General features: G+C 31.2%; 1 protein-coding gene across 5 annotated transcripts in view; it reads left to right on the forward strand.

The window, feature by feature from the left end:
- The window catches only part of LOC126889709 (protein FAM107B), a 412,680-nt gene that overhangs the window by 178,969 nt on the left and 218,783 nt on the right, over window positions 1-14,928 (forward strand). The gene's annotated exons all lie outside the window — the stretch shown is intronic.

Genomic DNA, 14,928 nt, shown 5'->3' on the forward strand with positions numbered 1-14,928 from the left:
TGTTACTTTTAGTTCTAATAAATTTTGTTGGTTAGTTACATAAATAAATTAAGTAAAAATGAAAAAATTACTTGTTATTTGAGGAAGGTGGAAAAACCATATGTATAACATGGGAGTAAAGTGCCTTTTCCTCCCTTGAATGATTACTGCCCTCCGCTACGCGTCGGGCAGTAAACTTCATTCTCGGGAGGAAAAGTAGCACTTTCCTCCCTTGTTATACAAATAGCTATTGCGTTCCGACTAAAGTAAAAAATAGCGGGCGTAGTCGACTGACTGAATAGTGCACGCGGTTGACGACGGGCAGCAACTCCTAAAATTACGTTATACCGACCACAAAAATCAACTTTAAAGTGAATAACAAATTTTCGTCATTCCTTATGTTTTCGAGGTCTCCAAATCCGAATATGGAGTTTATTTTTTTCTAGAATTAGTGGAACATGTTCAAAAATCAAATTTTATGCCAAAATGCGATAAATCAATTTTGATGATTTTTCAATTTTAACTCACTGTATTTTTGGTCGCTGTAAATATTTCCTTTTGAAAATTTTACTGTGCTATCTTTGAAGCATTTAGATAACAATGAGATTTGTCCAAAATGATTAAACACATTAAAAGAGAAGTTGTTAATTTTTAAACATTTTGTCGTCAGATTTCGTTAGTTTCATGCTTACTTAAAAAAGTTGAGTGACAAACTTTTTAGTTTATAATTTTAACTAACACAGAAATAAAATATAATTCATGAAGAAGTTTTCCAAAAAAATTTAATTTAAAATATGCAATAGGAAAAATGTTATGTGACTTTATAGACGAGCGGCACACTGGCACACCCCAAAAAAAGCTTATTTCTCGAGATACTGATACTAATTTTGGTAATAGGTACTTTATATTTTTGATGGTGCTGAAAACGAAAATTAGGGTTGTTTTGAAAAAATGCCCCTTTTTTGAAAAAATCACTGTTAGGTTAGTTAACAACACTAAGATCTGAAATTAACCAATATTTTATAAGAAAAGTCAAAGTTTTTAACAAAGTTTTTAGCAAGAAAAAATGTTAAAATAATATTCATAAAATGCAAGTTTCTACCAAAATATATAAATATAATATTAAGCTTCAAATCCGGTATACTGTCAATGTTAAAAATGTGCTACGCCCATTATTTTTTTTTACTTTAGTCGCAACGCAAAATACTTTTTGTTTATAACACTAACGTTTTAACAATTTTTAACATTTTTTCTTGCTAAAAACTTTGTTAAAAACTTTGACTTTTCTTATAAAATATTGGTTAATTTCAGATCTTAGTGTTGTTAATTAACCTAACAGTGATTTTTTCAAAAAAGGGGCATTTTTTCAAAACAACCCTAATTTTCGTTTTCAGCACCATCAAAAATATAAAGTATTACCAAAATTAGTATCAGTATCTCGAGAAATAAGCTTTTTTTGGGGTGTGCCAGTGTGCCGCTCGTCTATAAAGTCACATAACATTTTTATTATTGCATATTTTAAATTAAATTTTTTTGGAAAACTTCTTCATGAATTATATTTTATTTCTGTGTTAGTTAAAATTATAAACTTAAAAGTTTGTCACTCAACTTTTTTAAGTAAGCATGAAGCTAACGAAATCTGACGACAAAATGTTTAAAAATTAACAACTTCTCTTTTAATGTGTTTAATCATTTTGGACAAATCTCATTGTTATCTAAATGCTTCAAAGATAGCACAGTAAAATTTTCAAAAGGAAATATTTACAGCGACCAAAAATACAGTGAGTTAAAATTGAAAAATCATCAAAATTGATTTATCGCATTTTGGCATAAAATTTGATTTTTGAACATGTTCCACTAATTCTAGAAAAAAATAAACTCCATATTCGGATTTGGAGACCTCGAAAACATAAGGAATGACGAAAATTTGTTATTCACTTTAAAGTTGATTTTTGTGGTCGGTATAACGTAATTTTAGGAGTTGCTGCCGGTCGTCAACCGCGTGCATTATTCAGTCAGTCGACTACGCCCGCTATTTTTTACTTTAGTCGGAACGCAAAATACTTTTTGTTTATAACACTACTGTTTAAACAATTTTTAACATTTTTTCTTGCTAAAAACTTTGTTAAAAACTTTGACTTTTCTTATAAAATATTGGTTAATTTCAGATCTTAGTGTTGTTAATTAACGTATCAGTGCTTTTTTCAAAAAAGGGGCTATCTCAGACCCCAAGGGTCGTACGACCTAAAATTTTTTTTTAGAAGTTGTGTATTTTAACCAGCTTTCCGTATTTTTTATTACCATTTAATTTGATCTAATTTCTACGAAATTATTGTAATTGTTTATAAGCTTAAAAACTGCTATTTATTAACAAATAATTTTGTGTACGTATATGTATTTTTTTTTTTACTTTTTTTTCATAGGCTGTTAGTATACATCTTAACGAAGGAAATGAGCTCCGGATTATTGAGATACATTCAGCTATATTAACTGGACCAGCCTCAGAAATTAGCTCGTTTTTCAAAAAAATTTATAAACAAATTCAATTTTGCGAAAACTATTGAACAGATCTGGACCATTTTTTGCACACCATTCAAACACCATAATGCCCTCAAGTTTATGTATATTTAAACATATTCTAATAAACAATAAAATTGTTATTAACAATATTAAAAAACAATGATTTTGTCGTCTGTTTTGCAATAACTTTTTTGTTTATTAACCGATTTTCATTTAGCGTTTCTCATTCGATGTATCTTTTTATTCTAAAAAAGTTACCTGTGAACGTCAAATCTCTAAATAAACAAGTTTTTAAGTTATGAGCACAAAACTAAGTTTGACGTTTTGATCGTTTATTTAAAAATTGTTCCACTAAAAAATTGATGAATCCCAAGATGGTAGCCCTTTTGTAATATCTCATACTACACATTTCAACTGTCAAACCTCGTCTTTTCAATTATGTCGAAAAACGGCTTATTTTTTACTAACTTGATTGGTCTATTAATAACAAAGTCGAAACGTGGTTTAAGCTATCACGACTAGTGGCAATCGATTTAGCGTATAAAAATACTATGAAAAAGACTACAAACTTGCTGTAGATAGCGCATTTCGAGCTTTTTTTTTTCGAGTAATCGCGACTAGACGCATTCGATTCAGCGACCAAAATACACCAGAGAAGACCTTAACACTATCAATTTATTTACAGGGCTTCTAATAATTCCTAAAACACCTAATGTTACCATAATTTGTTAATAACAATTAAACGCACCACATTTTGGCTTCCAGACCACTTTCATTGGATTCAGCGACCCAAAAAACCTATAATACCACCATCAAATCGCGGCGACCTAAAAGTGTCCACGGGACCCCCTATGTATACTTCAGGTTGTCCATAACAATTAAAATCACGTAGGTAATAATCAGATTAAAACGGTAATTAACAATAACAAGTAAAGCTAATAATTTAAGAATAGAAGGGTAATACAATTTTAAAATTCATACAAAAGTCAAATCTAAATATAAGTTGAAATTTATAAACATATGTAGTGTTGCCAGAGAAATCTTTGTAAATGCACTGGAGTGACTGAAATAGTGACACAAAATGTACTAAACCAACACATTTTGTACAAAAACTTTAAAAAACGTCGTTTAATGTTACTTGAAGCAAATTTCTTATATCACAAAATTTTAGGTTTTTACTTTAAGATACTTTAGTTTAGTATCAAAAGTTTGGTTGTTTATTGTATCAAATTTATACAATTGTACCAACTCTAACAACGCTGCTTTAATGGTTATCTTCCCATCCTGTCAAGGCTGTGCCATGTTCCGATCAATCTCTCGCACTCACTCCAACTTGTACTATTTCTACATAAGGTTCTTTTTGTTACTTCAAACTTTGTTACTCAAATGTTATTTCTCTTTTTAACATTTAAGAAATAACTATCTCATAACGGTGACGGATACGTCACACCAAATTTAATACTTAAATAGTTATGGGCAACGTTATCCCTGAGAGTTATCTTAACTTTAATTGAAACGCTAAAGATAACTTCGGTCATCCATCACAAGGCTGATTGTACTCAAAAACTAGTTGATCCACCCACCTGGAATTTTGTATATACTCTCTTTAGACATTCCTTGAGGTAACGTTGTCGAGATATGTTTGTTTTATGCTTGTTTCTGTTTAACAATAATAAATATATTGATTTTCACCCTTTTTTGCAAAAAAATCGTTGTTTTGATTTCTGAGTGATATCAAAAACTCAAAAGTCGATAAAACTAAAAAACCTCGACAGCGTTACCTCGAAAAATTCATAAGCTAATAAAATCTTTTTGAATTTTTTTTACCATGATCCAAAGATGAGTTCTGATGTCCACCGCAAAATTCATTATATTTTGAGGTGTATTCAAAAATTTGCCACCGTTGTTGGCTTATTTTTCAATATTTTTCCTTAAATTTTTCTTGAATAATCCATGAATTGTTCTTAATATGCTTATTTAATTTAAAAATAAAATAATTCTACCATACATACTTTAAAAAAATGTGCTTGGAATATTGATTTCAACCCCTACAGCTTAAGGATAGCTATCACATGATTTTGACATGATAAAAATATTTGTCTATGTATGAAATTTAATAAAAAAATTCATCGGGATAGCACATGGGTACAGATCGACCTATATTCGGATCTTAGACTATTATATGTATATTATTATCTTCTTCTTCTTCTTCTTAGCCTTCTATCGTCCACGTTTGGACATAGGCCTCTCCCAACTCCTTCCACCGGTCTCTATCCTGAGCAACATATTTCCAATTTGTTCCGGCTACTCTTTTAATATCACCAACCCACCTCTTCTGTGGTTTTCCTATAATAATAGGATTTTTTTAGCTTTTTAGCTATTACATTACAAATAAATATTTACATATATTTAAATAACTATAACTTAAAAACGAAAAATCAACTAATTCTTAAAATACAATTTTTTTAACCTACTTTTGAAGACTTTAACATTTGATGAATCTTTTATGCTAGATGGTAGACTGTTATATATTCTTAGTCCTTCAACAAAAAGAGTTCTTTCCATGGCACTTGTATTGAACCTTTCAATATGATAATTATCAAATCTTAAATTATATTCGGCCTCATCTCATAAATAAATGATTTTGTAGTACCTCCGCCTATGGCTATTTCCACAATATTTTAAAGCGTAATTGAAACTTCCCTGCCTCCTGCTTCTCTCCTCACATATCCGATCTCAGTCTTCGTTTATTGTGCTATAGGTTCACACTGCGTAAATTAATTATTAGTAAATTAGTAGTGATTTCGACAACAAATTACCGGAAAACAATGCCTAAGCAGGGAGAAAAACGAAAAAGAAGTCTATCATCAGACAGAGGAATATATAAGATCTAAAAAAGTCTGGAAAAGAGATTAGATGCTCAGAGCCGCCGCTAATAGTTTGATCGCCCGCGTGCAATTCCAATTATGCCGCCCCCTCTTCAACTATAACTATATGGACTGGACTTTCACAAAGACCCTTAGTTTTCTTACATACATACATATTATGCTTTTTGCTGTGGGTTTTAAAGAGCCGCTTGAATTGACATGAAATTTGGTACACACATAGCTAACAATGCTAATATGTCAAAGAAAAAAGGGATATAGTGCCGATGTTGCTTTTGCCCTGGAGGTGGGTTTTCAGCCCTTCTCGGAGGTGAAAAAACATCAGTTCAAAATAAGTCCGCCATTGGGTAAACTGATTAATTCTAAGCAACTTTTGTTCTAAGTAAAAGCTTTTCCAGTTATTTGCGAGTGAATGTTCATTTTTCAACAAGAAAAACATGTTCTTCGACGGATTTACACAAATAACTCAAAAAGTAATTATTTTTTCGAAAAAATATTCATACCAAAAATATAGCTTAGAAAAATGTGAAAAAAAATGGTGTATATACTGAGTCTGTAGACCCAGTAGAAGCAGAGTTACAGCTAATGAAAAGTAGGTTGTTATCAGTCAAATTTCAAATTAAATATTTCAATGAGTTGTGGTTTATTTTTTGACAAATTTGACGAATAAGATATTACTTTTCATTAGCTACAACAACTCTGCTTCTGGTAGGTCTACAATACAGGCTTCATATATAGGTACACCATTTTTTTAAGTTTTTTATAAGCTATATTTTTGCTAAGTATATTTTTTTGGATAATATACTTACTTTTTGAGTTATTTACCATGAACTGTTGAATAGAAACGCATTTTTGTTTGTTGAAACATGAACATATTCACTCGCAAATAACTCGAAGAGTATTGTTTTGTAAAAAAAGCCCATAAAACAAAAGTTCTTTAGAATTGTCCATTTTATCCAATTACGGACTTATTTTGAAGGTATGTTTTTTCACCCTCTAGAAGGCGTGAAACCGTGAAACTCACTTTCAGAAAAAAAATCACGCATCGGCACAATATCACTTTTTTCTTGGACATGTTAGCTATGTGTATGCCAATATGCCAAATTTCATGTCAATCCCAGTGGTTCTTCAAAATTTGGAGCAAAAACCGAGTAAATGGACCATAATATTAGTTCAGAGAAATAAGGAAAAAAATATGCTGTTGGTGACACAACCCCCTCCAGGCCGAAACTAAATTTTTTGAGTAGTATTGACATGTATAATAATAACCTATATGTTTCCTGAAGCCGATTTTGATGATATAGGTACATAGTGTTATAAACAAATGAAGATCAAAAAACGGTAAATTTTCGCTTTTTTCGTCTATTACTAAAAAAATAGGCATTTTGGACGAGTTTGAGAGTAAGAAACTCATAAACCGTATAAAAAATTTCAATATGGCGTTCGCTTAATATGTCTATCCTTACCTATTGGTTGCTTAGAAAATTGCAAAATAAATCATAAATTTTGAGTTTTTATAAATATTCATAACTTATGTAAAAAATTAACTTAGAACCTTCTTATTACACCGAATGCTGAGACTTATGGTGCTTAATTTATACCCTAAATTTCAAAGCAATTGGTCAAATAGTTTAAAAGTTATTTAATTTGTTTATCCCAAATTATTTTTTTTTGCAACACTGTAAGTCAGAAAATAATGAAATTACAGTTATACTTTGGATAGTTTATGAAAGAAGAAAATTTACAGTATTAATTTAATTAAAAAAAGATACAAAAAATATTTATAAATATGCCAAAATTATTTTGCAAAAACATGTAAATTAAAAAAATGGGGGGGCTAACTTTGTCCCTAATTGTCCTAGGACAGTTGTTTTTCTTTCTAAATGTGTATAAAAATTCAGTCTTTCTAAATATGAAAAAATAATTTTTCTACGGGTAGCGGTTAAAAAGTTATTCTAATTGTTTATAAGTAAGCAAAAAATCGACATGTTTTTGCAAAATAATTTAACACTGTTTAAAATTATTTTGTCATTTATTTTAAATCAAGGTAATAGTATAGGTAAATGTTCTTCTTTCATAAACTGTCCGAAGTATTATTGTAGCCTCATAATTTTCTGACTTGTAGTGTTGCAAAAAAATGAATTTGGGAAAAACAAATTAAATAACTTTAAATAACAAGAGACAAGAAGTATCAACATTCCGTGTAATAAGATGGTTCTAAGTTAATTTTTACATAAGTTATGAATATTTATAAAAACTGAAAATTTATGATTTATTTTGCAATTTTCTAAGCAACCAATAAGGATAGACATATTCAGCGAACGCCATATTGAAGTTTTTTATACGATTTATGAGTTTCTTACTCTCAAATTTGTTTAAAGTGCTTAAATTTTTGGTAATAGACGAAAAAGCGAGAATTTAGCGTTTTTTGATCTTCATTTGTTTATAACTATGTATATCATCAAAATCAGCTGCAGGAAACATATAGGTTAATAATGTTGATGTCCATACTACTCAAAAAATTTGGTTTCGGCCTGGAGGGGGATGTGTCACGAGAAAAATCTTATTTGTCTGGACTATTAGACAAGGCGGAAACGGCGGGTTCGTTGGGAAAAATATTCCCATGAGATATTTTTGCATAATCACATTCGTGAGACGTCCCAGAATAAGGTTCAACAAGTCGCCCACGAGAAAAGTGGGCCAATTTTTTTTAACAATTTTTTTTTAATCAAATTGCAAAAAATCAATATTTTTGGCCCGGACTAATTTTTTTTAGGTTTTTTGGACCATTCTGGACAAAAAAGGTCTCTTATAATTTTTCTCTAAAGTTGATCTTTTTCGAGTTATAAGCAAGTTAAAATTTGAAAAACGCGAAAATGGCCATTTTTAAGACTTAATAACTCGGTCAAAAATTATTATTTTGAAAGTCAGAAAGTGACTAAATCAAAGTTTAAAGTCGCCGCTACATGATCCTGAAGAAATCTGTGTCATTAATTTACTATAAGCTGTTATTTTTAATTAATAACAATGAGTGGTTAGATCGTATTGACGCTGCTGTAAATGTGAGTGCGAGTAAGATGCACAATTGGACTGCTGGAATGGCTTCTCTCTCGCACTCAGCATTTACAGCCCCGCACACGTGCATGGCGCTTATTATTATTTCTTAAAAATAACAGCTTAGTAATAAAATAATGACAAAAATTTCTTCAGGATCTTGTAGGGGGGGCTTTAAACTTTGATTTAGTCATATATTGACTTTCATAATAATAACTTTTAACCGAGTTATTAAGCCTTGAAAATCGCCATTTTTCGTTTTTTTTTTTTCAATTTTAAATTGCTTATAAGTCGAAAACGATCAACTTTAGAGAAAAATTATAAGAGACTTTTTTGTCCAGAATGGTCCAAAAAATTAAAGAAAAAATTGTTCAGGCCAAAAATATTGATTCTTGAAATTTGATAAAAAAAAAATTGTTAAAAAAAATTGGCCCACTTTTCACATGGGCGACTTCTTGAACCTTATTCTGGGATGTCTCACGAATGTGATTATGCAAAAAAATCTCATGGGAATATTTTTCCCTTCGAACCCGCCGTTTTCGCCTTGTCTATATATCTATGATTCGAAATTGTGAGGTTTTGCAATATTTTACCGTGAGTGAATGGACTAATATTATATTCTTAAATAGTACAAATTGTTATAAAATTATTTAAATGTTTGCTTGTTTTGAAAATATGTACATTGAAAAAAGTGCCAATTTTTTTATAATTAAAATTTGAAAAATAAAATAACTCAATAATTTTATTATTAAAAAATGTTTTTGATCAAAACGATTTAAACGATAAAAAGAAAAACAGCTTTAAAATTTAATAAATTTGCTTTAGTTTTAACTTCGCGAATAATTTGCTTTATCAAAATGGATTTTATTTCGGTTAATGTAATTGAGGGGTGTAAAGTATTACATTTTTGACCTAATAAAAAATTTTAAAACTACATTAGTGATTTTATAAAACGCTTACCTTACCACTGACCACTGTAAGATCCTTCAGTTTGATCTTTGATCGATGAATGAAGCTTCAGCTGCTTTAACACAATCACTCAATTCACAATCACAAAGAATTTTGTCTTTTTTAGAAATTTATAATTTACACTCTCATTCCGTATTCGTATCGTAATCGTAATACATTAACTTGATGCTTACTTGGTGGAAGTAATAGTAATCACGAAGCCACTCAAATAATGAAAATGAATGACCTAACAGAAAAACAGTTTAGGGACAAAAAGACAAGCTCAGCATCAATTAATAAAGCGATAAAAAAGTGTTTCATAGTAAATGAAATATAATATTCCCAAAGTTCTCGAAATTTATTACCTAAACAAATATGAGTAGGTATACATTAAGATAAAGTTATATTTTTATGTTCAAACGTGCATATTCAGCTGGAATGAAATCGGACTAATAACTTACATCGACAGACTTTTGTAAATAAGGGATTATATTTCCAGTTAGTAATTCCTCTGACTCTATATTTAGTATATAAAAGAAATATACAAGATTTGATGTAAAAAGAAAAGTAGTAATTTTGCTCTCTGTCGTTAATTGTTATACATATTTGTTTGATTTCTGATTTGGCGCCCCCCAGGACATGGCGCCCTTGTGCGGTGCACGCCTTGCACGCCCGCTTACGGCGGGCCTGTAGATGCTATTAAAAACAAGCGAATACATCGTTCCAAACGCATTTCGTCTTATGAAAATAGTGCGACTGATATTCTTGACAGTAACCAGACAGAAATTTCGAATACGGAGCGGAATGAAAGTGAAGGTACGTTGTAATAATAATATTCTGTTGATTATGCATTACTCACCTAAATTATTATCGCATGTATAAATAAAAAACTATTGCTACAAATACCAAATATCCACTTCTACTATAAGGAGTTTGTGTGGACACCTGACCGAAGTAGGTATTTACATTGATTATTTGTCTGTGATGACGAATATTGACAATACTGGAATATTCAATATTTTTATTTTTCTCTTTTTCTGCTTTTCTTTTTGGAGACTATCCAAGTAAATATTTGTTTGTGATGACAAATATTCAGGACAAAACATTTTTTCTCTCTTTCTTCTTTTCCTTTTGGAAATTATCCAAGTAAATATTTGTTTGTGATGACAAATATCGGCAATAGTATAGTTAATACCGTCTGATAAAAAGTATGCAGAAGAAATTGATATTTGTTTGTGATGACAAATATTCAGGACAGAATATTTTTTTTCTCTCTTCTGCCTTTCTTTTTGAAAATTATCCAAGTAAATATTTGTTTGTGTTGACAAATATTCAGGACAAAATAATTTTTTTTTCTCTTTCTGTTTTTCTTTTGAAAATTATCCAAGTAAATATTTGTTTGTGATGACAAATATCGTCAATAGTCTAGTTCATACCATCTGATAAAATTTATGCAGAAGAAATTAATATTTGTTTGTGATGACAAATATTCAGGATAAAATATATTTTTCTCTCTCTCTTCTGCTTTTCTTTTTGAAAATTATCCAAGTAAATATTTGTTTGTGTTGACAAATATTCAGGACAAAATATTTTTTTTTCTCTTTCTGCTTTTCTTTTAAAAATTATCCAAGTAAATATTTGGTTGTGATGGCAAATATTCAGGACAAAATATTTGTTGGGATAACAAATTTTGTAGAGGAGATATACTAACCTATTGATAATGAATATTGTTTGTGATAACAATTATTGAAAATAATAATACCTTGCTGTTTGTAGTGACAAACAAGGGTTTGAAAGCATAGGGTTTGAAATACATGTTTGGGTTTCAAGTCAGATAGAAGGTAGTGTGCCTTTTGGATTGCAAGAAGATATTCTATCAATTCTGGGCGATGATAATAAAGTGAAAATGTCATTTGCAAGACCCATACAAACAGATATTGCCGCCCGATGAGCTCATATTTTAACTTCTGGACTAGAGAAAGATATCCGCAAAGACCTTACAAGCAAATATCTGCCTCCAGAAAATTGCAAGCTTGTGGCTCCTCCAAATGAAAATCCGGAAGTAAAAATAGCAGTAAGTGACTCGTTGGGTACTTCTTCAGCAACAAGTTGGTGCTAGTATGGCGGCTATAGGAATAGCCCTAACAAACATGCTTAGTGAAAAGGAGACAGGAAATAAAGAGCATATTAAGCTACTTAGCAATGCCAGCCGCTTATATTGGCAAATATTCATAATTCTGAGTCAGTTTTACGACGAGAATTAATAGCCAATAATTTAAATAAAGATATGACGGAGGTGCTAAAGGACACACCAATAACTGAAAATCTTTTTGGAAATGATCTTGACAACAAGGTCAAGACGGCGAAAAAGTTGGAAAAATCAGGGCAGCAATTGAAGGTAAAAAAGAGAAAAGAGAGTTACCAGAACGACAGGAGACGTCGTTATTAAACAAAGGGACAGAACATGAGGTTAGCGAGGTATGTGGTCGTTTAAAATTTTTTTTTTATCAAAGGTGGCAACAACAAGTATTAAAATACATAAAAGGTATGGTTATCCCATCTGTAAAGAAGCGAAAACAAACAAATGTAGCTTCTGAGGATAAGAGGTCAACTAAAGAGGTAAGAATTATTACAAACCTTATAAATAAATTAATGCTTAGTGGTGCAATATCTATAGTTGATCATAGTGATGATCAATATATTTCTAAGGTTTTTGCAATTCCAAAATCAGATGGATCATACCGTCTTATTTTAAATCTAAATAAATTTAGATTTGTTGAAAATCCACATTTTAAGATAGAAGGTAATAAAGTAGTGGTCAGACTTATATTTCAAGGTTGTTTCATGTCAAAAATTGATTTAAGATATGCTTACCATTTAATTAATCAGACTAAAACCAACATTACCTCTACGAATGTGTGCACATATTTAGGGTTTACTTTAGACTCCAATAATTTGACAGTAACATTACCCAACAGCAAAAAATTGAAGATTCTAAAAATGCTTCAATATTTTTTGCGATTACCGGAATGTAAAATTAGGAAATTTGCAAAAAATTTTGGAACTCTTGTTTCCGCTTGCCCGGCTATAAAATTTGCTTTTTTACACATAAAATTATTTGAACGTCATAAATATTTAGCATTGATCTGAGAATGAAAAGGAACACCACATAAATTATTTAGAGCTTCTCGCATTACCTTTTGGCATAAAACGTTTTGCATCAGAACTATCAGATTGTAACATCTTGTGTCGCATAGATAATACTACAGCGATCTCTTGTATCAATAGAATGGACAGTGTCCGGTTCGAAAAATTAAATTCGATTACAAGGCAGATCTGGATGTGGTGTGAGCAAAGAAATACTTATTTATACGAAGCAAGTTTTCGCATCCTAATAGCAAATGGCGAAGCAGTGGTGTGAGCAATCCTAATAGCAAATAATTAATATTGAAAAATATCAAAAATTACTAAAAGATTTTTAAATTGAAAACTTACTGGTACATCCCCATGTATACGCCTCCAAGACTTCTACAATTTGCAAGTCATATGGATGCTGCAGTAAAGACGATAGGGAAGGAATTCTAAACCTTGCAATTCAAATCCCCCGTCTGCAGCCGGCTAGGAACTGAAAGATGCACCATAGTTACTCTACTGAGTAATAAGAAAATAAAATAAAAATGTGTGTACCATTTTTATATATTTGGCTGCAATACGAAGGAAAAACAATCTTACTTTTTAATTAGAATAAGGAGTGCAGCCAGTCCCTTTAACTGCAGTTTTCTGCTCTTATTGGAGCGTCATCAGAAGGAACGTAGGCACTGTTCTCCTTAATCCAATCAAATCGCATCGAAATGTTTTCCCAAATATTGCAGCCAAAATGATGGTAATGGGTGGCTAGCGCCATCTGGCCGTAAAAATACGAAGCAAGTTTTCAATCCTAATAGCAAATAATTAATATTGAAAAATATCAAAAATTACTAAAAGATTTTTAAATTGAAAACTTACTGGTACATCCCCATGTATACGCCTCCAAGACTTCTACAATTTGCAAGTCATATGGATGCTGCAGTAAAGACGATAGGGAAGGAATTCTAAACCTTGCAATTCAAATCCCCCGTCTGCAGCCGGCTAGGAACTGAAAGATGCACCATAGTTACTCTACTGAGTAATAAGAAAATAAAATAAAAATGTGTGTACCATTTTTATATATTTGGCTGCAATACGAAGGAAAAACAATCTTACTTTTTAATTAGAATAAGGAGTGCAGCCAGTCCCTTTAACTGCAGTTTTCTGCTCTTATTGGAGCGTCATCAGAAGGAACGTAGGCACTGTTCTCCTTAATCCAATCAAATCGCATCGAAATGTTTTCCCGGCTGCAGACGGGGGATTTGAATTGCAAGGTTTAGAATTCCTTCCCTATCGTCTTTACTGCAGCATCCATATGACTTGCAAATTGTAGAAGTCTTGGAGGCGTATACATGGGGATGTACCAGTAAGTTTTCAATTTAAAAATCTTTTAGTAATTTTTGATATTTTTCAATATTAATTATTTGCTATTAGGATTGAAAACTTGCTTCGTATTTTTACGGCCAGATGGCGCTAGCCACCCATTACCATCATTTTGGCTGCAATATTTGGGAAAACATTTCGATGCGATTTGATTGGATTAAGGAGAACAGTGCCTACGTTCCTTCTGATGACGCTCCAATAAGAGCAGAAAACTGCAGTTAAAGGGACTGGCTGCACTCCTTATTCTAATTAAAAAGTAAGATTGTTTTTCCTTCGTATTGCAGCCAAATATATAAAAATGGTACACACATTTTTAAAATACTTATTTATTTGTTATATATAAATTCTAAAGATAACCGCGAGGCAGATAAATCGTCTCGCCAGGTTAACAAAGAGACGGAGTGGAGTTTGTCAAAGGACTCTTTTAAAAAAATAGTAGATATATTTGGTAAACCTAATATTGATCTTTTTGCTAGCAGATTAAATAAAAAATGTCCTATTTTTATATCATGGAAACGGGATCCAGAAGCATCAAATATTGATGCTTTTACAGTAGATTAGGGCTCTCTTGATTTTTATGCATTCCTCCTTTTTCCTTAGTATTGAGAGTACTTCAGAAAATTATAGAAAACAAAGCAGTAGGAATAGTTGTTGTTCCCCTTTGGAACTCCCTACCATGGTTTCCAATTTTTCAGTCCTTATTAATAAGTGAGCCGTTGATTTTTAAACCTAACAGACTTTTACTTTCTTTTAACAGAATGCTTCACCCTCTGTGGAAAAACCTTTCCCTGGTGGCAGGGAGATTATCAGGAAAGCTCTGTTAAGGGGAGATGTGCCAAAGGACTCTTTAGATATATGTTTATGTTCAATAACTCCTTCCACATTAAAACAATATAATTTAGGACTTAGATTATGGTGGGAATTCTTTTCTAAGGTTAACACTAATCCATATGAAGTTACTGGGCCAAGTGTCTTAGAGTTTTTGACCCTTCACTTTAAAAAGGGGGCAGCTTATGGGTAGCTAAATACGTAC

This window comes from Diabrotica virgifera, chromosome 8, assembly GCF_917563875.1.
Source record: "Diabrotica virgifera virgifera chromosome 8, PGI_DIABVI_V3a".
NCBI lineage: Eukaryota > Metazoa > Arthropoda > Insecta > Coleoptera > Chrysomelidae > Diabrotica > Diabrotica virgifera.